This window comes from Lepidochelys kempii, chromosome 3, assembly GCF_965140265.1.
Source record: "Lepidochelys kempii isolate rLepKem1 chromosome 3, rLepKem1.hap2, whole genome shotgun sequence".
In the NCBI taxonomy this organism is placed as follows: domain Eukaryota; kingdom Metazoa; phylum Chordata; order Testudines; family Cheloniidae; genus Lepidochelys; species Lepidochelys kempii.
Genome location: NC_133258.1, coordinates 69427751 through 69454685, shown reverse-complemented (window position 1 = coordinate 69454685; position 26935 = coordinate 69427751). Strand labels below are relative to the sequence as shown.

The window sequence follows — 26935 nt, the reverse complement described above, 5'->3', positions numbered from 1 at the left end:
TGATAATCAAGGTGGGCCATTTCCAGCACAAATACAGGTTTTCTCCCCCCCCCACCCCAATACACACACAAACTCACTCTCCTGCTGGTAATAGCTCATCCAAAGTGACCACTCTCCCTACAACGTGCATGGTAATCAAGGTGGGCCATTTCCAGCACAAATCCAGGCTCTCTCACCCGCCCCCCCCCCCCGAAACACACACACACACACACACGAACTCACTCTCCTGCTGGCAGTAGCTCATCCAAACTGACCACTCTCCAAGGTTAAATCCAAGTTTAACCAGAACGTCTGGAGGGGGGGGGGGGTTAGGAAAAAACAAGGGGAAATAGGCTACCTTGCATAATGACTTAGCCACTCCCAGTCTCTATTTAAGCCTAAATTAATAGTATCCAATTTGCAAATGAATCATTTTTGTTGCCCTCTGCTGGACTCATTCCAATTTTTCCACATCCTTCTTGTAGTGTGGGGCCTAAAATTGGACACAGTACTCCAGATGAGGCCTCACCAATGTCAAATAGAGGGGAACGATCACGTCCCTCGATCTGCTGGCAATGCCCCTACTTATACATCCCAAAATGCCGTTAGCCTTCTTGGCAACAAGGACACACTGACTCATATCCAGCTTCTTGTCCACTGTAACCCCTAGGTCCTTTTCTGCAGAACTGCTGCCTAGCCGTTTGGTCCCTAGTCTGTAGCAGTCCTTGGGATTCTTCCGTCCTAAGTGCAGGACTCTGCACTTGTCCTTGTTGAACCTCATCAGATTTCTTTTGGCCCAATCCTCTAATTTGTCTAGCTCCCTCTGTATCCTATCCCTACCCTCCAGCGTATCTACCTCTCCTCCCAGTTTAGTATCCTCTGCAAACTCGCTGAGGGTGCAATCCACGCCATCCTCCAGATCATTAATGAAGTTATTGAACAAAACCGGCCTGAGGACCGACCCTTGGGGCACTCCACTTGATACCGCCTGCCAAGTAGACATGGAGCTATTGATCACTACCTGTTGAGCCCGACGATCTAGCCACCTTTCTATCCACCTTATAGTCCATTCATCTGGCACATACTACTTTAACTTGCTGGCAAGAATACTGTGGGAATCTTTTTCTCTTTGTTTAGTATATTTTAATCTAAACACAAGTCATAAAATCCTGGCCCCACTGAAGTCAGTAGGAGTTTTGCCATTGACTGTAATGAAGTTTGCATTTCATCTCTCTATTATTTCAGAACATTCTAGGCTAAGCTGGCTGAAAAACAGTAAAAATGTCTTGCTAATTTTCAACATCATTTTTATTTAAATTCTTAATGTTGGAAAAAATTTCAACTTGGTCTACATGCAATGGTTAGAAAATCGCAAATATTTTTCACAAAAAATTCATCCGTTTTTGAAATTAAAAGAATTTCAACTGTCTCCAATTCCAAGCAACCCTCCTGCACTTTCTCTATAAGCATTTATGTTCTTTACAACAGCAGATGTGAGGCTTGGTAGCTTGCTGGCTTCTTTGATGCATAAAATCCTTTATTCTTTGTTCCTGGGTGTAGTTAGATTTGTAGTTGTTTGTTGTAAAAGGAGGCTTGAGAATTTTATAAATTTCCCCATCATGCTGCTTTTGGCCCAATGTGGTGAACAAAAAGACAACTAAATTTGAATATTTCTCACAAAAGATTTTGGTTTTGTTTCTGTTTCTAGGTATAACTATAGGTGTTTCTTAACGGCAAAAGAGTTGAGCCACACAACATCCAGTTGGAGATTGTAAACTGCCTAAAGGAGCAATTTGCTTGCCTGAAAAGAGTTGCCAGGGACTGTATGTTAGGTAAGTAGTTTTGCACAAGTAGTGTAAAGAGGTTTGTTTTTTGGAATCTCTCCTTATATTTTAATATGCTATCTATTTAACTGTAGCAATGAATATTAAAAAACTGCATCTAGGGCACTTACCTAAGACTCATCCCTTGGAAGCATTTCCAGAACGTTGCTGGCTAATTTTGAAGCTCCTGGAGACCATACATTTAAAACACTGTTCTAAGAACAAGTGCCCCTACACTTAAATCTAAAAAGAAATCTTAAAAAAAAGATCCATGTGGATCTCTTTGCCCCTTGCAGTTCACGTTTTCACCTCAGTGTGTTTGTCAGATAAATGATGATGTTGTTGTCCTCAATGGGTTGATCTTTTTGTATTTGTTTTTGCACCAGTATATTACAGTATTCTCCACTGCAAACCCCTAATATAGACGTGCTCCACAGGAGTAGATGGTGATTTGCTTTTCCATACAGTTTCTTCACTGGTAGATTTTTAAGTCCAGAAGGGACCATTAGATCATCTAGTCTGACCCCCTGTATATTAGAGGCCAGAGTATTTCACCCAGTTATAAACAAGGGTTCTCCATTACTGATGCTGATGATGCATGAACCAAAAAGAACATCATTCCCCTTTCAGGTTTCAGGCTGAGTATATGGGTGTGGCAGTTACAAGCATATTTTGTTTTATAAACTCAGCAAAATTGCTCTGGAAATCCATTATGGCACACAAAAAAATGAAATCACTTCCCAGTGCCATTTTTAAAGTCACTTTCCAAAGTAGAACCAATTTTGATGTGGTTATGACTTCAATTAAAAAAATACTTTCTCCTTTCCTATTTACATTGTCCCCCATTTTGTGATTATTGTGCATACAACAAATATTCATAACACTTCTACTACTTCTTAGACTGTAAGTTTCTCAAAATGGTCTTGTAACAACAATTGTCTCATCTCAGCTGAAGGGCGCGGGGGTAAAGTGTCCTAAGACTCAATCCTACCAAGTGTGACTCTCACATTTGAAGTTAAGCATGTGTTTTAAGTGCTTTGCTGGATTGGGCTGGAGCACTCAGCCCTTACAAGGTAGAGTCTTACATCAAAAGTTTTGAATCCCAGAACAGTTCACTGGGTCGTTCATCCTCCTGAGGTAAATACATTGGATCAGTTCAGTCTATTTTTTCTGGACTAGGTCTTTTAAAAAAAAATCCCTTCTGCTCTGGACACTTCATGTAAGAATAGAGCTTGTCCTGATGAGCTTGACTAGAATTTCCCCTCTCTCCAGTTCTGCATTGGGCTGTGTCTGCCAGCTGTCCCTCAGGCAGCCATTTCATTGGCGCTGTACATCTATAGAGCACTTTGGCAAAGCTATGCCAAGCCTGATTCTATATGTGTGTGGAGGCAAGGTAGGAGGACCCATTCATTGGTGTGATGGTGCAATATGTTGGCTGAGGCACCTTGACAGCGGAATAGAGTGGGGAAATTGTTTGTGGAAAATTATATTTAAAATAAAAACCTACCAAGATATGTACCTTTTGACATTTGCTTATAATTTTTCTTGTCTGTTTGAAGTGTAAGCTCTTCTGTCTTGTCCTGTGTGTTGCTAAAGCACTTAGCAAAAGGATGCCTTGATCCTAAATGGCCCTGTGGATTTTACTGCAATAGAAATACTAAATAGCTGTTATGATCAATTTTAAATAGAAGTTGGTTTAATGCTATTTTATATTTTTATTCTTGTAGTTCAGGCTTATTGGCATTCATAGTAAAAAGCTGGATTGTATTTTTGATCCAGTTGCGTATATAACTCACCTTGCAGTAGTCACGGCTCAACCCTAAACCAGATTCAGACTAGGTATCCCAGAAGAAGTACTGCTGTAGCAATTATAATGATTCGTTAAATCTCAGCTTTCCGAAGACCTTGATTCTCAATTCCAATACAGCCTTAGATCTCATGTCTTTGAGTTGGACTGTATGTCCATTCAAGAATATGAAAAGGTTGCTTGTCCAGCCTCTGAGTGGTCTGAAATGTTACAGACCCCCAATATTTTTCGGAAGCTAAGTAAATGTTAATCGTTTCACAAGTAGCTTTTTCCAATTATTGAATAATGTTGAGTGGTTTCTATAAGCAATTGTTTTTTTCAGCTGCAGCGTGGTATTAAATATTTTAGAAGGTTATTTTTGCCGCTGTTCAGTTGCTTTGTACATTTGAAGTTTCATGTTATTTTGTTGTTTGATGGCTCTGCACACACAAGCTAGTGAAAGACTGTGGTCGCAGAAAAGCACATGTGTTTTCCTGATGCCTTTATACGTTGTGGATATTTTAGCTGTAGCCCAATAAGCAGTTATGTAGTACATGGAATTTGTGCAAGTTTGTGGTATTATAGCATTTTTTCCTCAACTGTTTAGAACTTTCTTACAGAGTTGCATGTTGCATGCAGGCCACAATGACCTATTTTCTTTCCTCCCAAAAGCAAGAGCAGAGGGATTCATTCTGTGGGAATTGTTTCTTTGAGTATTGTCAGCTCATCATGAGCAATCTTTTCGTTATGAACTATGACTTGTTAACATAGCACTGTGCACATTTATAATAATAGTGCCTTTCACCAAAGGCTCTCAAAACATGTTCAGATGTCAGTTAAACCACAGAACACCCATTATAAAGAGAGATAAGTAAGTGTTCTTACCCACTGGGAAGTTTAATAAACTGAGGCACAGGGAGGTTAACTGACTTGCCTAAAGTCATAGAGCCAGGAGAATACATTCTAGGTGTTCTGTCTCCTTGGTCTAATCCCTGTACTTTCTCCAGCTTGTTGCACATACATAGAAATCCTAACCCTACTTACATGGACTGCAGCTTGGAAGTCTGTTCAAAAATTCAAGACTCTGGGCCTGATTCAGAAAAGGATTGCTGTTCAGAACAGAAGTTAAGCACTTCCTAGGTCCCATTGAAGTCAATGCACATGCATAAAATTAAATAAACCACTTGCACTTGCTTAATTGAGGCCTCTATGTGCAGTTTATAGTTCTGTTTTTCTCCATTTATCCATTCTTATTCCATTTATTGCCTTATGAATGTTTCTACCTTTATAATTATTTTTACTGTAGGTCTGTGAAACTGCAAATGTAACTACTTTTAAATGTCCCTAAAATATTTTAATGGAGTTATGGCTGTACAAGAAGGGAGAGATGCTGATAAAAGTAAATGTGAAACTGACGGAAAAAGAGGCTGATTAGAGGCTAATGTAAGCAGAAGAAAATAAATAGCAAAGGTTAAATTTTGATTAATATTACATTTCTTGGGTTTTTTTCCTTATTCTTTAGTATTTTCCTTTATTATAATTATTTTACTGATTTTGTCCGTTGTTTAGCACAGCTTGTGCGGGGAAGGGGCGCTCCCCCTTCTCTTCTTTCTTTTCCCGATCTGGGCCTTTGTTTTTCTTGGGCCTCAGTCCCCAGCTTTGAGTACAGGTTATGCTTAAGACCTTGGGCTTCAAAACCTGCCAGATCTGCGATCTGTCTTTTCCTTGAAGCAATGGATATTCAAGCTGCCTCTGTTGCCTGGAGACTCCCATCCCCTCCAAATGTAAGATCTGTTCAGGATTTAAGAGCAGATCTAAGAAGTTGAGAATGAGCTTAAACTCCTCTTGATGGAGCACTCTCTGAGACCCTCAGGATTCAAGTCAACCCCTATACATTGGATCTGCCAACAACGTTTGCTTTGGTTGTAAGCAAAGATCCTGAGGGGCCCTATCGTACCATTCAGACCATAAAAGAAAAGATTCTGTTCTCCAGAATGGGACAAGAGAAGGGGAAAGTCACCCCCCTGGTGTCGAGCTTAGGAGACTTTGCATCTCAATATGGGTACTGCTGAGGGTTTCATTCCTTCTGGTACGGACACCACAGCACCAGCTAAGAAGCCGTGTACTGAGAAGTCACTTAAAATAGCATCGGCACCAGAATTCAGTGCCTTTGAAACATAAGTACTCCAGAGCTGAGTCAAAAATCATCATCACACAATGATAGTACTTCAATACTGTCCCCAGTTATATCCAACATATTGACTCCTGAGGATTCTGTCCAGAATTCTCAGTGTTTTCCAGGCTCCTATTCCAAAAAGACCTAACACTGGAAGAGCCTGCATCATGCCTACTGACAGTTACCGAGAGACACTCTCCACCAGTACTAACTCACTTTCCGGAGCCTACTTGCCCTCGGTCCCTATCATCTTCAGTGGTGACTCATCCTCTGGTATCAACACACTCTCCACCCAGGCTCTTTGTAGGTAGCGAGAGAGATTTTCAGCTAGTACTGACTCATCTTCCAGAACCACTTCACCAGCCAACCAGCTTTTGGGTCCTGCTGCACAGCAGGATCCTACAGAAGAGCAAGAACCCCCTGAAGAAGATGAAACCCCACCTTTCCACAAATCCTGCTCCCCAGATGAAGTTGTCAGGCTTCCCCAACCATCTTACCCCGATGGTTTTAAAGTCTTCCAAGACCTTATGTAACGTGTAGCAGACACTTTACAGCTTCAACTGGAGGAAATAAAGAAACCCCAGCGTTCCCTGGTGGACATCCTTCATATGTCTCCTCGGAGCAAGATCGTCTTGCCCATTAATGATGCTCTGCTGGCTCCAGCATGCGCAGCATGGTAAACTCCAGCTACTATCCTGCCTACATGTAAACAAAGCGACAAAAATATTTTATTCTACCCAAAGGCTCAGAGTATTTTTTTCTCCCACCTTACACCAAGTTCTCTGGTGGTCAAGGCCATTAATGAATAAAACAGGCAACATCAGTTATATTCAACACTGTCGGACAAAGAGCTAAAATGACTGGACCTTCTGGGCTGTATGAACTACTCCTCGGCCTCTTTGCAGTTTAGAGAAGCCAGTGACCAAGCTCTGATGGCAAAATATTATTTCACAAACCATTCTAAGTTCTTGTCTTTTACTGAACACTTCCCTAGGGATCAGAGGGAACAATTTCAGGCACTCATTACAGAAGGCCAGACAGTTGCCAGTGCGTCTCTCTAGGCCTTGCTTGATGCAACTGACACAGCTGCACGTTCCATGGCTATGACAGTAATCGTGCACCAAGCTTCCTGGCTTTTTGGTCTCCCACAGGCAGTACAAAATGCTGTCGAGGACCTTCCTTTTGAGGGTCCCGAGTTTAACAACGCCATGGATGGGTTCTTCCATTCTCTCAGACTCCCAGGTGACATAATCTCTGGGCATCTATACACCTGTGAGAAAAAGAAGACACAGCAGATTGCAGACTTTCAGCCTACAAGGCCAGCTGAACCACCCAGGAAAAAGCCCAGATTCATTAAGAAAGGGCTGTCTTTGACAGCAACTTCGCAGTCAGTGAGATTCTCAACATCTCTCTTGACCCATTGGTCATGGGTCAGGAACTATTTCCTGTTCCAGATCCTACATTTCACCCTTCCCGTCTCCACCCTTATGGGGATCGTCTTTCCCATTTTCTACCTTTTCGGAGCTCATCGTCTCAGATAGATGGATCCTGGAGGTGATTTCCACAGGCTATTCCATCCAGTTCAGCTCCTTAACACCCGCTCATCCCCTGTCCCTGTTCCTCTTCAGGAATCTTTCTCACAAGGAGCTCCTGAAGCAGTAGGCACAATCCCTCCTAACCCTAGGGGAAATCAAACCTGTTCCACCGATCTTCATTGGCAAAGGGTTCCGTTCTTGGTACTTTCCAGTCCTGAAGAAAAATGGAGGAAGAAGACCAATTCTAGACCTCAAGACTTAAACACACTTGTCTGTGCTCAGTGGCTCAGAATGGTAATCCTAGCAATGATAATTTCTTCTCTGGATCCAGGAGATTGGTTTGTCTCCATCAAGCTTCAGGACTCTTTTATTTTCATATTACCATACATCCCTCACGCAAACAATTCATAAGTTTCGTGGTAGGCAGGGAGCACTACCAGTATCATGTCCTACCTTTCGACCTCTCCGCTGCCCGAAGGGTCTTTACCAAGGTCCTGTCAGCCGCCCCAGCCAGTCTTCGCTAGATGGGGATAATTGCCTTTCCCTACCTGGACAATTGGCTCTTGAAAGGTTGCTCGTTTCTAAAGGCACAGACAGCAACCAGCAAAGCCCTAGTTCTGTTCCACTCACTAAGCCTCGCTTCACTGTTCTACTCTCATGCCCACTCAACACACAGGCTTCATCAGGATCACTCTTCTGCTACCAAGGTGTACTTGTCTAAGGACAGTTTTGCCACAATGTCTAACTTTGTTTCAACAATACAGCAAAGCCCATGAAATGCAGCAAGGGCTTGCATACAACTTCTGGGCCATATGGGAGCCTGTACAGTTGTGACACCCTTAGCAAGACTACGCACTTGATGTCAAGCCTGGCTGAGAACGGTCTACATCCCCAGCAAGCACAATCTATCCAAACAGCTGTCCGTACTTCAGAAAGTCCTTGATTCTTTAGATTGGTGGAGAAATGCAAAAAAACGTGTATGGGAGTTCCGTTCCTTTAGCCTCTTCTTATGAGGATCATCATCACCATCAATACTTCCCTGATAAACTGGGTCTCTCATTCCCATAACCTCACAGCTCAGGGCAAATGGGCACCTGAGGAGGTGATCCTCTATATCAACATGCTAGAGCTCAAAGCAGTTCACTACACTTGCCAGCACTTCCTACCCCATACCAGGAGCCACCCAATCAGAGTAGTGCTGGATAACGAAGCAGCAATGTATTATATCAGTTGACAAGGAAGAGCAAGATCCTAGTCCTGTTGCACCAAATCTGTAAAACTATGGAATTGGGGCATATCACGCTGCATAGAGATCTCAGTGGTTTATCTAACAGGATGACAGAACATAGTGGTGGACTCCCTTAGCAGGCACTTCTGCACTGACCAAAAGTGGAAGCTGAATAATGAGGTATTCAGAAAGAAATGTCTGTCTTGGGTTCATCTAGCGATAGATGTCTTTGCAACTCCATCCAGTCTGAAGTGCAGATGATTCTGCTCGAGGGAAAGGAGCGGCCACAAATCAATGAAAGACACACTGATCATTCTTTAGCCTTGTATATTATTCCCCTCATGCTTCTCCTGCACAAGGTCCTGAACAAATTGAAACAAGAGATATTCCTAGCCATCATAGCACCAGCATGCCCAAGCCAAGTGTCATTTGCAGAGCTGTAGTTCGTATGCCCCTGTAACCAGTCCTCTGTCTTCCCCTGATAGCAAATCTCCTCATCCAGGAGTCAAGATCCATCACCCACCCCAATCTCTCAGTGCTTCACCTCAAAGTGTGGCTCCTAGTTGGCTCTCTGGTGGGAGTGTTTTATCCCAAGCTTCATTCTTCAAAGGAAGAAACAAGCCTCCATGCACTAGATGTTAAAAGATCCTTTGCCTGTTACCTCAACTGGACTCGGCCCTTTAGGACTTTCCCTACACTCTTCATCTCAATTGTAGGACAAATGAAAGGGCATCTGATTTCCTCCCAAAGACTGTCTAAATGGGTTGCAGGATGCATCTTGTCCTGTTACAAAGTCTCAGGGGTTCATCCCCCACTGATAGTAATTGTTCACTCCATCAGGGCTCAGTCTACCTCTGTTGCCTTCCTGAAAAATATACTTGTTTCAGATATCTGCAGGGCAGCCACCTGGTCTTTGTTGCACACATTTTCCCAGCATTATGCTCTCTTGACTGTTTCCAGAGATGATGTGGCTTTGGTGATGCTATAAATTATACTGAATCCGCCACTTCAACACCTTCCTCTGTAATGGAGATACTGCTCGGGAATCTCCTGACATGGTAAAGGACACTACTCAAAGAAGTAGAGGTTACTTACCTTGTACAGTAACTGGAGTCCTTCAAGATGTGTATCTGTATGCATGCTCCATTGCCCGCTCTCCTTCTCCCCTGCCTCAGTCTCTCACTGGACTTTCGTGGGTGAGAAGGAACTGGAGTGGCAGTAGTCTGCCCCCCCCATATACCTCATACCAGAGCATGAGGGTGTCTAGGGTGTAGACCATGGATAAATATCTTTGAACAAGAGTGTACAGATGCATGCACATGCTGATATGGAGCACCCATAGTGGGACACATCTCGAAAAACTCCAGTTACTGTACAAGGTAAGTAACCTCTTCCTCCTGAATTTCAATATTTTAGGGGTGGAGGAGGTGATTCTCCAAATAACTTGTACATAAATTCCCACCATTTGACCAGATTTCTAGTAACACAAATTCTTTTTTTAAAAAGAACTAGATGCTACCATGTAGCGACGGCCATTTTAAGCGTCAGCTGCTCTCAGCCCTCTTCTTCCCATTGCCCTGCTTTGCTTCCGCCATCACCTTCTCTCCATAGTTTTCTGAGTCATCTGTATCCATTGGATACTCACATACTTGCATGTGCACACATGCCAAAAACGTAGCCATTCACAGTATTTGGATTGCACATGGATATCTCTGTGTATTAAGACAGTAGTAAGTCTGGCAGAGGTGAAGACAGCTTTGAAACTGAATGATCTCTCAAAGATGAACTCCAGTAATTCAGGAAGGAAACAAAAAAGGATGCCAGGTCATCATCTTCAAGACCTTCTGGCAGGCCACACATTTGCAGTAGTGTCCTTTTAGTAGCAGTCATAAGAGCTTAAAACTTATCTTGAATAAAAATTAAGTGGGTCAGCTGGCCTCTCAACCTCTCTGTTCCCCTTTTCAGCCTCTGCTAAGCAAATACTCATTTTGGAGATTTTGATATGAATGTAACACAGTTCTCATGCTAATTCTGATTAAGGAGTCAGAAATTATATGTAAAGTGCCTTTGATATGCAATTTTACCTGTTAGTGACAGTTCTCCCCCAAGTGCTTGAGTACTTTTTCTTTTAGAAGAGAGTACAGAATGTTTAGAGTGCTTCATTCTCCAAAATACTAGGAAGGCTACTTTACAGTCAGGGCCCAGAATTGCAGGCAGGCTCATGCTCAGCTTGGAGGGACATTTTTGTTTGACCTCTGATTACAGCACAGTAGCTCTTTCCCTCCTTACATGCTCCTTTATCCTTTTTTTTCCATCTCCTCTTCTCCTTCTGTTCTTTTCCAATCTCCATGTCTACATCTTTCCCATCCATCACCCAGTCACTGCTCTTATTAACTAGATTTATTTTTTCCTGTTCTCCCACATTTCTACTGCTTTCCCCTCTTCACTTTCACAAATCTTCTATTCACCTGCTCTTCTGAAACTTCCTTTTAGCTGCTGCTGATATCCGTCGTCCTAATCCTGGTTCCTGGCACAGACCCACACTGCCCTCCCATCTCTGCCACACCTCCTTACTTTTCTACCACAAGTCTTTTTTAAATTCCTATCTCCTGCTACTCCTCCATCCCTCATTCTGCTCCTTCATGAGCTCCTCCTCTGCCTCTATTAAGCTGTCTACCATTTATGGTTTTTACATCTCTATATTCTCATCCTCACTGACTTCCAGCTGCCTCCTATTGACTATGTCTATCACTTCCTTTTCCTTCAAAGATCTCTCCTTTCCACACACATCATGCTCTGTAGCCTGCAGGCATGGTAGCCTGGGACTCATCCCTTGTCTCTTGCCACTTCCAGCTCCTCCTTCCTCGTATTTATCCCCTGTCTCTGAACGGCATTCAGTCTGGCTCTTCCTGCCTCGCTGTGTTACTATGATGCATGGACATTTTTCTCATCAAGTCACTTCGCTGTCTTTTCCTTCAGCCTCCTAAAGCTCTGCCCCACCTAATAGGCCACTACTCCTCTATAATTGCTCCACACTTTGTTCCTAGCACCATGTTACTTTTTGCTTTATTACTCAGTTGGGCCCCAATTCAGTAGAGCACTTCCGCAAATGCTTATATACCACTGAAGGAGAAGGAAAGGGAAACCTTGTCCATTTCTCTTTAATCAGAATGATCCAGCGAACCTAATTCTGAACTTTGACACTGGTGCAATTCCATTGACTTCAATTGGGCAACTCCTGATTTACACTAATAAAGATTCAGCATGAGACCCAGGGAGGGAGAGGTGGAGGTTTGGAGCAGGCACCTGGATCTAATCCATTTGTTTTCTCCAAACCTCCAAGTCTGAAGAAAGAGAATTCTCAAATAAGAGAAAAGACATGTTTCTATTCAATAAATTCAGTTTGTAGCTATCTTAGGGATTCCCCACCACTTGAATTTAGTTGGGGATTGGTCCTGCTTTGAGCAGAGGTTTGTACTAGATGACCTCCTGAGGTCCCTTCCAACCCTGATATTCTGTGATTCTGTTGGTGACTTAAGAATATTAAGCAACATGCTTCAGTCACCAGTCTCTACCTCCATGTAAAATGGTTAAATTTTAAAAAAAACAGTAACTCTCCCACTTGGAGGCATGATGCGCAAGTTGTGGCTATCTAACCAAAAATTCGCAGGCATCAGATTACATACAGTAAATTCGTTACTGAAAAAAGCAGGAAACAACTGTCCTCATCCCCAGACACTTCTCCTATTCTTCTTGCTCTCCAGCAAGATGAAACTTTATTGATCTCCAATCCTGGATAAATATGTCGAGTCTTGGCTATCAGTTATCCCATGTTAAATAGTACCCTTCCTGATTTACAGAGGAAAATTACTTTTTCAATGTGCAGATCAGGGCTTGTGTACACAGCGGGGTAATGTGCCTAACAGGAATGTGATTTCTGAGTGAATTCATACGTTGTGCATTAATTGGTCCGTGTAGACCCTGCTGGTGTGCTCTAAAGGTTCTCAAGTGCCCTTTAGCATAGTACTGTCTCAAACAGCATCACATTAAAGCGCACTAGTGCGCACTACCAGGGTCTACATGGACCAGTTAATGCACAACACATCTGTGCACTTCAGAAATCAAACCCTTATAGTACATGTTGCTGCTCCACGTAGACAAGCCTTAAATGACTTTAATAACTGGTTACTTCCAGTAAGTGTGTGGTACTAAAACAGCAATGGACAACTAATCTAGCACCAAGTTTTTTGAGCTTTACTAGACTAAGATCTCTACTTTCCCTCTAACTCTCAACTACTTCCCACTCAGTTGTTCACACTGTAATACAGGCTGCTCCAAAACCCCACTCCTGTGAAGACTGGCAGCACTGATTCACAGAGGCCAGACAAATGACTCATAACTAAGACAGAGGGAGGATGAGAGAACAAACAACACGTGAAAGAAGTGTAGTCACACTGCGTAATGTGCTGTTGGAAGGTGCTCAGATACAAGGTGATGAACATGCTTTAAGACTCAATATAGAGCAGAACAGAAGAAAGCTAATGACAAAAGTGTCAGTGCTGGTAGGTCATCCCAGCCAGGGCTCTGTCAAGCCCGACCTTAAAAACCTCCACGGAAGGAGAGTCCACCACCTCCCTAGGTAACGCATTCCAGTGCTCCACCACCCTCCTAGTGAAAACGTTTTTCCTAATATCCAACCTAAATCTCTCCCACTGCAACTTGAGACCATTACTCCTTGTTCTGTCATCTGATACCACTGAGAACAGTCTAGATCCATCCTGTTTGGAACCCCCTTTCAGGTAGTTGAAAGTAGCCATCAAATCCCCCCTCATTCTTCTCTTCCGCAGACTAAACAATCCCAGTTCCCTCAGCCTCGCCTCATATGTCATGTGTTCCAGTCCCCTAATCATTTTTGTTGCCCTCTGCTGGACTCTCTCCAATTTTTCCACATCCTTCTTGTAGTGTGGGGCCCAAAATTGGACATGGTACTCCAGATGAGGCCTCACCAATGTCAAATAGAGGGGAATGATCACGTCCCTCGATCAGCTGGCAATGCCTCTACCTATACATCCCAAAATGCAACAAGGACACACTGTTGACTCATATCCAGCTTCTTGTTCACTGTAACCCCTAGGTCCTTTTCTGCAGAACTGCTGCCGAGCCATTCGGTCCCTAGTCTGTAGTGGTGCATTGGGTTCTTCCGTCCTAAGTGCAGGACTCTGCACTTGTCCTTGTTGAACCTCTAATTGTCTAGCTCCCTCTGTATCCTATCCCTACCCTCCAGCGTATCTACCTCTCCTCCCAGTTTAGTGTCATCTGCAAACTTGCTGAGGGTGCAATCCACACCATCCTCCAGATCATTAAAGAAGATATTGAACAAAACCGGCCCCAGGGCCGATCCTTGGGGCATTCCACTTGATACCAGCTGCCAACTAGACATGGAGGCATTGATCACTACACATTGAGCCCGACGATCTGGCCAGCTTTCTATCCACCTTATAGTCCATTCATCCAGCCCATACTTCTTTAACTTGCTGGCAAGAATACTGTAGGAGGCCGTGTCAAAAACTTTGCTAAAGTCAAGGAATAACACGTCCCCTGCTTTCCCCTCATCCACAGAGCCAGTTATCTCATCATAGAAGGCAATTAGATTAGTTAAGCATGACTTGCCCTTGCCCAGTCAGGAAGCTGACTGTTCCTGATCACTTTCCTCTCCTCTAAGTGCTTCAGAATTGATTCCTTGAGGACCTGCTCCATGATTTTTCCAGGGACTGAGGTCAAGCTGACTGGCCTGTAGTACCCCGGATCCTCCTCCTTCCCTTTTTTAAAGATGGGCACTACATTAGCCTTTTCCAGTCGTCCGGGACCTCCCCCCGATTACCATTAGTTCTTAAAGATAATGGCCATTGGTTCTGCAATCTCATCTGCCAACTCCTTTAGCACTCTCAGATGCAGTGCATCCGGCCCCATGGACTTGTGCTTGTCCATCTTTTCTAAATAGTCCCAAACCACTTCTTTTTGCACAGAGGGCTGGTCACCTCCTCCCCATGCTGTGCTGCCCAGTGCAGTAGTCTGGGAGCTGACCTTGTTCGTGAAGACAGAGGCAAAAAAAGCATTGAGTACATTAGCTTTTTCCACATCCTCTGTCACTAGGTTACCTCCCTCATTCAGTAGGGGGCCCACACTTTCCTTGACTTTCTTCTTGTTGCTAACATACCTGAAGATACCCTTCTTGTTATTCTTAACATCTCTTGCTAGCTGCAACTCCAAGTGTGATTTGGCCTTCCTGATTTCACTCCTGCATGCCTGAGCAATAATTTTATACTCCTCCCTGGTCATTTGTCCAATCTTCCACTTCTTGTAAGTTTCCTTTTTGTGTTTAAGATCAGCAAGGATTTCACTTTAAGCCTGCCATATTTAGTATTCTTTCTACACATGGGATGGTTTGTCCCTGAAACCTCAATAAGGATTCTTTAAAATACATGACGAACTCTGCCATTACAATACGTCCTTCAGGTGATTGTAAAATAAAAGGAGAAGTGAACTGGTTTGTCTGGTTTCTTTATGATGGCAATAGAATCCATAGTGCATCTCTGAGACCAGAAGCCCTGTTATGTTATGGACCAAATTATATAGACTGGATAAACTCTGAGATCAGCTTACTCATAAAACATCCTCTTGTCTTACCTAAACCTGAGTGGAAAAAATAAATATGGGGAAACAAATATTTATTGAGAACTTCCTCTTACTATTTACCAAATAGGAAGCTGTCTTATGCCAGTTTTTGCATAGAAACATTTGTTGGCAGATTTACACCTGCTTTTATACCCATGTGTACAATAATCAAGGAGGGCTTCTTTACCTAAGTACTCATTAGTTTTCCATTAATGTACACAGATGTCCAGTATCGGATACAGTAGGATTTTGTTTATCTGAAAGTCAAAGGGAGCACTGAATAAGTGTTCGGCTTGCAGAACTTAAGGAGAAGTGATGGAATTTTCTGTCTGAAATACTATTTGGCAAAGAGAAAGAGAGAGACTTTTGTGCCTAGTGATGTGGTATTTTTGGGTCCTGCCCACTGGCTCCATGAACAATAATACACTACAATATTGCATTGTACAACATCCACCATACAAATTCTACCCTAAACACCTTCATGTAATTAAAAAACACAGCTACAATGATAAGTAATAGTAGAATGAGAAGAAAATTAATGGGTAGGTTTTTCAGGTGGGATTTAAGAAGAGATTGAGAGTTGAAAAGGGAGAGAGAAACCCTCAGGTTTTTCCATGTGGCCAATGTAAACTTTTTGGGTCAGGGAACAGCTTTTTGGTGTGTGTGGCAGGGGGGTATCACAATAATAGGCGCTATCACAATCATAAACAATTATTTAAAATACAAAGAAAAGGGCTCTTTCACCAACAGTAGTGAGGTTGTGTGATTCTTTACTTGAGAATTTCAAGTGAAAAAAATTAAACTATTTCAGAATGCATTTTGATACAAGATTAATCCATATTGATAATTACTGAGCAACTTGAAAGTAATAGAAGACTTCATCACTGTGGCACAGTTGGTATGTATATATTTTTTAAAATCTTCACATTTTCCTTTTCCATGTAGGAGGAAGTGGGATGGGGAGAGAGAATACTGTACTCTTGTTTTTTGTTTGAATTACATTGATATGGAGAAGCAGAGGGAGATTACAAGGTAGCATTAATTATTTTTAACTGCCTTTATCTGTTCTCGTCTTTATAAGGAATGATTTTGTTTTGTTCTCCAGTGCCCTTACTTTTTTTTATCATGATATTTAGGAGTTGTTGCAAAATAAACTAAACAGGAACCACAACAGACACAATTACTCACCTCAAATTTTGCCTACCTATCCTACAGCAAAGTTAACATTTACATATGTTTGTACACCACCCACTGGTATGCAGCACTAGACTGGAAAGATTTTGTTAGTGTTGGCAATGCTTTCTTGAAGCCCGCTGCTAAGTCTGTGTTGCATGCCTGCTTGAATTCCAAAATCATTGTACCTCCTCCTTAATCCCTGTTCCTTTTTTACTCTTGTTTTCTTTTTAGTTTACTTTGTATCTTGGGGCAATAAACTTCAAACACTTTATGGAAGTCGGGGTCAAAAAGCCCTGTTGTTTTGTGTTTTGCTAAACCTGGTTGTCCATACTGATACAGGGAACTAATTAGATGCACAGGCCATTTTCGGATCTGGCCAGCATGATCTGTCTCCTACCTCCAGTATGGGAATATCTCCATCCATTTCCTTCCAAATTTAGTTGAAAGTAAGTGAACTATTGTAATGTCCTCAGGTAAAATATGAAAGATCCCCTTTAGGAATCCCTAAATGAAAGTTTGAAGATTGAAGCTACCCACTGGATTTTAAGATTGTCTAAATAAATGTGTGGTTATAAACATGATTTTTAAAATAGAGTTTATATGAGAAGCCATCTTATAGTCTCGTCATAGCTTTCTTTCATTAACCAGCTTTAGTCTCCAGTTATCTGCTATGTTAAAGGGCTCGAATAAGAGCATGCATTAAGATGTTTTCCCATCATACATACTCATTACATGTTTCTATTGAAATACCCTTGTGTTCCCATCCAAGCATTTTTCAAAAAGAGAAACTACACTTTTCGGACGCATTTTATTAGTTTCCAGCCAACAAGTCACCTGTCTTTTTCCTCTTTGCTTTGTTCATCTCTGTCTTCTCCTTTCCCCACACCTACTCCTTTTGAATTTTGTGTATTTTCTCTACCTGCTCCAGCACCCTCCTTGTTCCTGCCTTTGCTTCTCCTCTTATTTCTATGCACTGTCTCTTCCTTTCCCCTCTTAATTTCAGTGCCACCCCTTTTTTGTTTCATGCTCATTTTTCTTTTCACAGGCTCTTAATATTATGTTGTTCTCATCCCTCAAAGCCTTACTATGAAGTGCTGGAAATGGCTCCCTCTATAGCCCATCAATACTGATTCCTTCCATCATCCATTTGAGGATATGTTACTATAGAGAATGTAAAGTGCAACCTCTTAAAGGCTCAGTGTACACCCTCATTAATACTCCTAGATCTTACTGGCCTTAGGAGCGACAAAGACTGCATTTAGTCCTGAGTTAATATGTGGTGCCTGTAGGCACTGGTGCACCACCCAGTATCCTCCCCCTCTCCTCACTGTTGGTGTCTCTTTCCCGTAGGTCCCCTCCCCCCCCCAGTCTGGTTCTTTCTTTCTCCTTGATTGATCATGTACCTCTGCTGTTCCTACATGCAGCTGTCCTGGCAGGAGAAAAAGAAAGAAGCTGACTAGAATCAGAGATTAGGATGATTTGGTTCCGTTCTGCTACTGCCATTAGGAAAATACATGCAGGCTTCACCACAAATGTTTCTCCCACTGGAGGATTTCTAAAGTGCAGGTTGGCATAGCAAAATGGAGGGGTCCTTTGCTATGTTGGAACCTTGTATTTAGAAATGAGTCATAGTATTGTCCCTCTTTTGTTGTATAGATGATTACCTAGGTATGACATTGCACCAAATGTAATTGTTACAAATACATTCCTGGTATAGGAATTCACATTTCCTGAATTATCCCACTTATCCTGTCAGTAGTCTAATTCATTTCTCCTAAGTTAGCCAAGAACATGTCTTTGTATGAAAGTGCTACTCCATGGATGCTAGATGATGTAGTTTGAGCAGAGTGCCTGTGCTTCCTCCATCAACAATAGCCACAGAAAGGCCATTACACCAGCTCCCAGCACGAGCACCATGGTGTCCCCATGCTTGCTTGGGACAAAGGTACTTTCCTAGAAAGCATCACAAATGGAACAAAAGAATTTTAAGCCCAAAGCAGATTGCGAAGAGTTACAAAGGGATCTGACAAAACTGGGTGACCGGGCCACAGAATGGCAGGTGGAATTCAGTGTTGATAAGTGCAAAGTAATGCACATTGGAAAACATAATCCCAACTATACATACAAAATCATGGGGTCTAAATTAGCTGTTACCACTCAAGAAAAAGATCTTGGAATCATCGTGGATAGTTTTCTGAAAACATCTGCCCAAGGTGCAATGGCAGTCAGGAAAGCTCACAGAACGTTAGGAACCACTCGGAAAGGGATAGATAATAAGACAGAAAATATGATGCCGCTATATAAGTCCATGTTGTGCCCACACCTGGAATACTGCCTGCAATTCTGGTAGCCCTATCTCAAAAAAGATAATTAGAACTGGAAAAAGTACAGAGAAGCAATAAAAAATAAGGGGTCTTGAACACGTTCCATTTGAGGGCAAATTAAAATGAATGGGACTGTTCAATTTAGAAAAGAGACGACTAAAGGGGGATATGATAGAAGTCTATAAAATCATGACTAGTGTGGAGAAAGTGACTAAAAGAAGTGTTATTTTGCCCTTCAAATAACACAAGAACCAGGGTTCACTCAGTGAAATAGGCAGCAGGTTTAAAACAAACAAAAGGAAGTACTTCTTCACATAACGTACCGTCAACCTGTGGCACTTGTTGCCAGGGGATGTTGTGAAGCCAAAAGTATAACTGGGTTTAAAAAAAAACAACCCTAGATAGGTTTATGGAGGATAGGTCCATCAATGGCTATTAGTCAGGATGGTCAGGGATGTAATCTCCTGCTCTGGGTATCCTTAAATTTCTGACTGCCAGAAGCTGGGACTGGATGGCGGGTTGGATCACTCGATAAATTGCCCTGTTCTGTTCATTCCCTCTGAAGCATCTGGCACTGGCCGCTGTCAGAAGAGAGAATACTGGGCTCTGACCCAGTAAGACCATTCCTATGTTCTTATGAACAACTGCTACGACCCTATAGAGCTGCTCCTTATGTTAACAGGTGAGAGTCCAGTCCCTCCCTGCTCTAAAATGTGTTAAATAATTTTCTTTTTCTTTCCTTGTCTTTTGCTAGCAGAACTGGTTTCACTGTGGGGCTGAAGGGAACAGAGGTCCTTCCACACTCCCATGAGCTATTTTCCAGAGGAGTTCCTGCATGGAGACTTTAAATTTAATATTAATAGCACACTGTCCAAGGAAAGTACAGTAAGATCATGCTGATAACACTTAGAGGTGGTGGCATAATCTTGCCATGATAATAGACTTGTTTTGGGCTACCTTTTTTGTACCACAATTAAAGTGATTCAGAATATGCTGGGTTGACTAAAGAGAGCGATATCTGTTTCTGACAGATGTTCCCCATGATTCCACAAATGTAACCCTGTCTGCAAGATGACAGAGCGCTTGTTTACATAGGGAAGCTCTTAAAAATACAAACACAAAGTAGCATTTAGATCAGTCATTCTGATCAAAGTGCCGACGATTATTAGGGTGTAAAGGGAACTGATGACTCAACTTAGACACAACACTGCGGCGGTCTCCGAATTTCAGTTTCGTAGCAAATTCTTTTCAGGAATGTTTTTCGTTCCTCCGTGTTTCAGATTTGTTTCTGGAGTGTACATTTTGTTTTATATTTCTTAACCAGGAGAGTGAAAGCAGCTTTTAGGAAAAGGCTACCAAACATTTCTGAATAACACTAGACACTGCCCTATACTTCCAATGGAAAGCTCGACTTTTTTGTGGAAGATGGTTTTATCTTCTATCTTTGTTTTCCCCACGGTTGTATCTGCCCAAAAATAATTTCTTTGTCCAGTCATCACTTAAAAAGTTCCTGTGTTGCAATTTAAAAGAACTTTCTGAATCAAATTGCAATATTTTGATCAGTTCCTATTCTTAGTAATTCCAGGCAGTGCACTTGCTGAAATTGGTGACTCAGAAACTGAAATGCAAAATATTTCTCTGAACGGTGGCCGGAAGTCAGCTTTGAAACCTGAAACAAAGTGCAGACCGCAATTTTATCTATTTATTATATGTGTAAATACGCTTTGTCTTCAGCAGTCATTTAGATTCCTTTTGGTAGAGCCCGTGTGATCCTCAGGCTGTACAATAAACCATGTCAGAACTGTCTGGCACATCTAATTTTTGGATTAAAAAATGAATTCCTAGTGAATGATTTCATTGCCTGTAGTGCTGTCTGATTCTGTCACGGCATTTGATAGAACTTGTTAGAAGTATTAGGTAAGACAGGATGTTGGTACGTTTGAGGTCATCTAATATTTAAAAAAAAGTAGAATGGTGTATGGTCTACACCAGTGGAATTGTACTAAATGACATGGTTGCTTTTACACAATACACTGACATATTTAGAATGCTCTGTGACACCAGTAGGTCACATTTTAAGTGTGGAGAGTCTCATCATTTTGTAACAGGGTGCTCCATCTGCCAATGGAAAAAAAGGACAAGTATTAACCTTTTTTTTACTGCGGCTCCTAGAGGCATGATGGGGTGTGGATAAACTGAGCAATATGGCTGTAAGAAGCTCCAAATTAGCATTTAAGCAAATGATACAAAAGGTACAGAAAGCTCTTTCGAGGCTAACTTTTGAAAGGAGCAGCTGTACATGCTCTAGAGGTGCTGGGAGATAAGACTTGCGTTCTCTTACTGCTTCTCTCACTCTTATGTATTTGTGCTGCTCTCATCACCATGGTATCCAAGGGTCTTGTATTAGTCAAGCCAAGCCACTCTACTCTATTTTCACTGCATGACTGTGGGCAAGTCTCTGTTGGTTTAACGTGTGCGTAATATGGGGCTTTTATAGACTTTGTAAAGCACTTTGAGATCCAGGTATGGAAATCGCTATATAAGAGCAAAGTAGGCTATTGATTGATTTATTTAAAGAGCATTCAGTTCCCTTTGAAAGACTGGTGCACCAATAGTAAATATTCTACAAAGGAAGTAATCGAGATCCAGAGCTTTTTATTAAATACAGTTTACAATAAAATCAAATAAAAGCAATGCATATTCATAACGCTTGTTAAAGTAATTCCTGGTGGAATGTTTACTGCTCCAAAGGATATTTATTTTGGTGACGTGTGAGTGGATGATATATAAAGCATTTATAATAAAATATCTAAAGAATTACAATAGTAAGTTAATAAACGCAGATGTAATAGAACAGGAGTGGCCAAATTTACTGACCCTCCAAGATGTATACAATAATCTTCAGAAGTTTGAGAGCCACAAGACATGCACAACCTGCCCTGGGGCTAAAGTCCTTACCGTCTCTGCAGGACTACACCACCCCACCACAGGGTAGAAGCCCCTAGTCCTACCACCCACCATAGGGCAGAAGCCCCAAGCTCCCCACCCCCGACCAGTTTTGTAGGTGGAGAATTGGGGTGTACATGGGAGCTCCAGGAGCCAGACTTTAAAGAGCTGCATTCGGCTCACGAGCGACCGTTTGGCCACGCCTGCTATAGAAGTAGAATATTGTTAAATAAAAAAATACTGTACAGAGAAACTGCTGAACTGAAGTGTTTGGTAGAAAGATTTGTTATTTTGTTATACAAAATAGATCCAAATGCCTTCCTTGAACCTGGATTTGGATGTGGATTTTACATTTAGTGGTATGGTCAGTATCTTTGTAGGTTCTCCCTGAACTCAGGATTGGAAATACATATGTTGGCACACTCATAGATTTGTCTGGCAGCTGTAGAACCCATTACCACTGTTTAATCTACTGCATGTTGCTACTTAAGCCAAATGACAACATTTAGAAGAATTTTTGTCTGTCTGTTGAAAGAGTAAAACAAAACCTTTGTTTGTATTGTAGCTTTTCATTTGGTCCAGTACTTTGAATGAGATTTCGCACTCTGTTCCACACAGGTTAAATTTGGACCCATCTTCATGTCTTTTGACCATGGTCATCTATCCAGTTAATCAACTCAGTGGGAGCCAGTGATGTGTTTAAAGATTCACCACATATCACTAGGCTGAATGTTTAAAGAATCATAATTGCAGTTTAACACTGTACATTGAGATTGGCCCTGGAGTTTAGCGATTGCTAGTACGGCATCTGCATTTTAGACTCGAGCATTACCTCTAAACCCTGTGCTGGCCGGAGCTGACAAACATTGTGGAGTCAGCATGTTGTGTATTTCTCCAGTGATCCCTCAGGCCAACAGAGGAGTGTGATTTGACTGAGCCGCCATGATAGTTGGCCTTGCATGGGGTTGAAGCAGAATGAGTGGAAAGCAGGGAGAAAGTAGTAAGCACAATCAGTATACTTCATTGGGGCCATAGCTAGCAGAAAGCAGCCTCCATTGCTGCTAGTCTACAGCAGCTCCTCTGGACTCCTGAGCTGCATAGCAACAAAGCTGACCATATTTTAAGAAGTTGGTTCCCCATTAGCCATGACTGTGCACTGCCTAAAGCGAAATTTTGCTACTGCTTATGACTGCTTCTTTCCCACTTGGAGAGCCTGTGACTTACCCAGATGCTCAGGGAACTGGGAATGACCTTGAGCCAAGTTCATTCTCAAATATCCAGGTGAGAGGGGTGGATTCTTCTTGGTTGACTAGACTTCTGTCAGCCAGGGAATAGTTTTAAAGGGAGCAAGTTGCTGCCTTGACAGTTCTGTTCTTGACTTCAGCTGGGAGGGAGAGAGTCCTTTTGGGCTGAGGATTTCCAGATCTGCCAAGCCTCAATATCAAACCGCTATCTTTACACAAAATGCCAGTGTCCTGGAGGCTTTCAGAGAGATGGCGCTATGAGGGATACTCTAATCCAGCGTTTCTCGAATGCCTCCACCGTGGCCGAATGCGGCCACCAGGGGCTTTTCTTGCTGCCACAGCCTCCTGGGCAGTAATGGGGGTGGGGAGGGGCAAAGCAGTGGTCCCTCCCCTGAGGCTACCAGGAGGGATTGGGTCCCGCCCCCCTCTGGAGACACAAATGCTGAAGGAGCAGGCTGCTAATGAGTTCCCCACCTTCCCAGGGTGGAGGACAGCAGGCTCCAGTCCTGGGCTCACCCACTGCCTCCCCTGACCTCCCATCCATTCTCCACATCGCCTCTGGTCACCACTGCCTCCCTACCCACCTTCCCATCCAGGGCTTAATTTGTCCCTGGGCTTGCCAGGGCTGAATAAATCTGCTGCTGTGAAAAGTGATATTTGTATGTTTGTTAATAATACTTTTCACAGCAGCAGACTTACTAGCTAGCAAGTCTTTTAAAAAAGCAAAATAAACAACAAAAAAGACAAGAACATGCAAAGCATGTGTTATTTGTGTTCTTATTTGTGTTCTGTTTAGGTCCATAAAGAATAGAGACAACTGTACATTATTATTATTAGAGTCTGCAAAAAATCCCAACATAAATAAATTGCAATGATTTGGACATGTATATCTGCATATTTATGTGTCTTTCCTAAACTTAATTAGGAATTTTAGTTAAAATTGTAACAGTGGCCACCAGCAATAGTTGGTGGCTTCACTCTGAGGCCACCAAAAATTTTGTTGTGAGAACCCCTGCTAATCAACAGGTACTGCTATAGAATACCGCATGCAATGACTGGGAACAGATTTTTCAAACTATCACCCCTTTCTAGCTATTCGGGTTAGTAGAGTCCCTCTCACATCCACCAATAACTGAGATATTTGTCATTTTAAAACAAAATCAGAGGCTATCCAAGCACAGGACCTGGCAGACTCCCTTCTTGAGACCATGTGGAAAACCGTTGACATGATTTCTCTTCCCTCTAGGCAGCTCTGCAACTTGTAGCTGCCGAACTGTTTCTCATGTTCCTGTTTGGGCTTGTTCAGGAGGCCAACCTTTCCCCTTGGTAAGCCAGCCTGCTACACATCCAGTGTCTGCATCCTTTGGTGGTTTGCACATCTAGTGAGGCATGGCTATTTTCTTCTGGATTAGGCCTGTAAACCCATCTTCTGTTTTATCCATTCCTCCTCATGGCAGAAATGGATTATGAACACAGTGCTGCCAGGGCATTTTCTGCTTTGAAAATCTTTCTCAGTTCTTCTTGGAAGAATTTTATTATTGGCTTTATGTGTAGCAAAAATATCCATCTGCAGATAAGTCATTTTTATAGCAGTGGGAGTTTCAGCCACGCATCTCCCAGTCAAGTCAGTGGTAATCAATGCTAAAACCTCACACAATACTTTGAACATTTGGGAAACAACGTACAGTCAGCGCTACCAGACACAAAATACACAGTACAGTAAGCCCGATCTCTAGCTCAGAACTAATTATCTGTTTATAAAAATTCCCCTGCTTGCTGTTTTGCCGTTAGAATCTGGCCTGTAAGATTTATGACTTTGGCTGAAATGAAGTACCATTTCCTTTTTCTCAGCATTAGTGTGCATGGCCTTATTGGCTTTTCTTTTTAAGTTCACACAAGTTCACACAACAGAGAATTATTGAGCCCCTTTCCTCTTATGATTCTACTTTTCATTGCAACAGAATGAGAAATAACCCATAAACTGACATCTTAATTTTTTTTTAAAACTTCCCCAGCTTAATCTGAGAGTAAAGGTGGAGAGATTTGGCCTGATTCTGAATTTGCATCTATTTTTACACATGGATAACTCCACTGACTTCAGGTAGAGTTACTTTTGATTAGCACTGAAATCGGAATCCAGCCCATTGGGCAAAATCTACTCTTTAGTTACATTCATTGCAACCACTTGACATTACTGGCTTTCCATTAAAGAAAAGAGCAGCATTTGGATGATAACAGAAAAGATGACCTGAACTGGCATGATTAACAGATGAGTCCAGCAATATAAAAATATTATCTTTTGGTTTCCTTTAGTACAGTATCTATCCAATTAAACTGCATTCATCACTGTAGTCGTTTGGGACCTAAAGTATCTCTGTACTATACTTTGCCGCACATCTGCTTCCTTAGGTGTATTCCTAAACTAAAACATAATCCCTTAACAATGTTACAGTCAGATGTGAGCAAGGGGGCAGAATTTCACTTCAGATAAAACATTGCAAAATTTTACAACTTTTTGTTTCAATCTGTTTTTTCCTTAGTTTTACCTTCCCTGATTTTAAGTACATCTATAGGCATTCAACTGATAAGTTAATGGAAGCTATGTTCAGCCGATTGTGTAACTTTTTTGGATTCTCAAATGTTTATCTGACTTGAAAACTATCAGGTTTCAGCCAAATTTGAAATTGTCTGAAATTCAGCTCTGCTTTTGTTAGAAACTGCTGGGCCACAGCCATATTTCCCGCTTGTGTTTAAACAGTTATTTTTGTAGTCAAATTATGGCTTTATAGAAGATTGACAAAAATGTCCTAGAAAACCTTTTTTAAAAACAAAACGTGAAAGGGGACATGGTTTATACTTATACTTACCTTTTTAGGTTTTTCATCTTCCATGGCATTTACAGTGCCTCTTTCATGTGTTAAAGTTTATTGGGGAAAGTGGCTTCTTGAGTGGTCCATTCCTTTTTGAGACTGTTTATTTTTTGTAGAGTACTTTTAAAAGAAATAGTTGTAAATGATCAGTTACATTATGACAAGCATTGAAAATATTCAGCCTGCAATAGGACTTCAAGTAAATCCATGTGGTCTACATGTGCCATGGAATGAATCCCAAAGCATAAGCCCAGTGGGCTGTCATGAAAAGTGTAGAGTCCTAATTGAAGAGATTGAAAATACTGTCAAATCCCACATCAGACCTGGGACTCCAGTTTTGATAACAAGATTCTGTGGTAGTTTGTGATTTCAGTCTAGTCTCCAATCCATCTTACTTTGGCATGTTAGCTTTTTCATTAACTGAACTCTCTAGCCCTTCTGGAGAAATATATCTCACAACTGAACCATTTGTCAAATTTAACATGATTTTCTGTTTATCATTTGGAGGGGTTACTTACAGAATATATTCATTCCCCTTTTCAATCTAGTAATTACTTCTCTCATAGATCATGCTGCTGAGGGGGTGTAGTGTTACAATGGAAGTATTTGTTTTATTTCAAATATATTCCTACATTAAAATATTCAAGGTTATATATCAAGTCTTACAAGTTTTGAGTCATGTTCACCAAAGGTAAATTCCACCTCTATTGCCCTGTCTGGCTGGTGTATCCTGGGAGGAATTTACTCCAGAAGAGGACAGATGGTGGAAAACCTGCTTCCCTGCCTTAGAATTTTCCACTTGGGACTGCTGTGTGCTGTTGAACACAGTTCTGACTGAAGAATCCAGTTAGCTGACATAATACTAAAAACAATTTAGCAGTCAATGTAGACCAGGACCAATTGTGTTTCAGGATCAGGTCAGCTGACAACTGTTCTGAGCAGTTTAATCATGGTTAGATGGTTAGCTGGACTGGTCCTAAAACACAGTTTTCCCTGGTCTGCACTGACAGCTAATCATGCTTGGCATCATCTTTACTAACTCGATCGTTTGTAACAGTTGTCCAGATAGGGTAACATTGTACAGTGTGGAACAGGTCTGAGTGTGGGGAGCTTTAATTTGTGGTCAGTGCTCCCTACCTGCTGAGACTGTTGAGGTGATGCACTGAATCAGTG

At 41.9% G+C, this 26935-nt stretch overlaps 1 protein-coding gene across 5 annotated transcripts in view; it reads left to right on the top strand.

Annotated features, from left to right (window-relative positions):
• BACH2 (BTB domain and CNC homolog 2) overlaps positions 1-26935 on the top strand; it is a 261979-nt gene that overhangs the window by 111354 nt on the left and 123690 nt on the right. For 4 of the 5 annotated variants that reach the window (XM_073336768.1, XM_073336765.1, XM_073336766.1 and 1 more), the window contains one exon: positions 1688-1811. The exons of the other annotated variant lie outside the window; for it this stretch is intronic. The gene's annotated coding sequence lies outside the window, so the exon portion shown is untranslated. The remainder of the gene's footprint in view (positions 1-1687; positions 1812-26935) is intronic. 5 annotated transcript variants of the gene reach the window in all.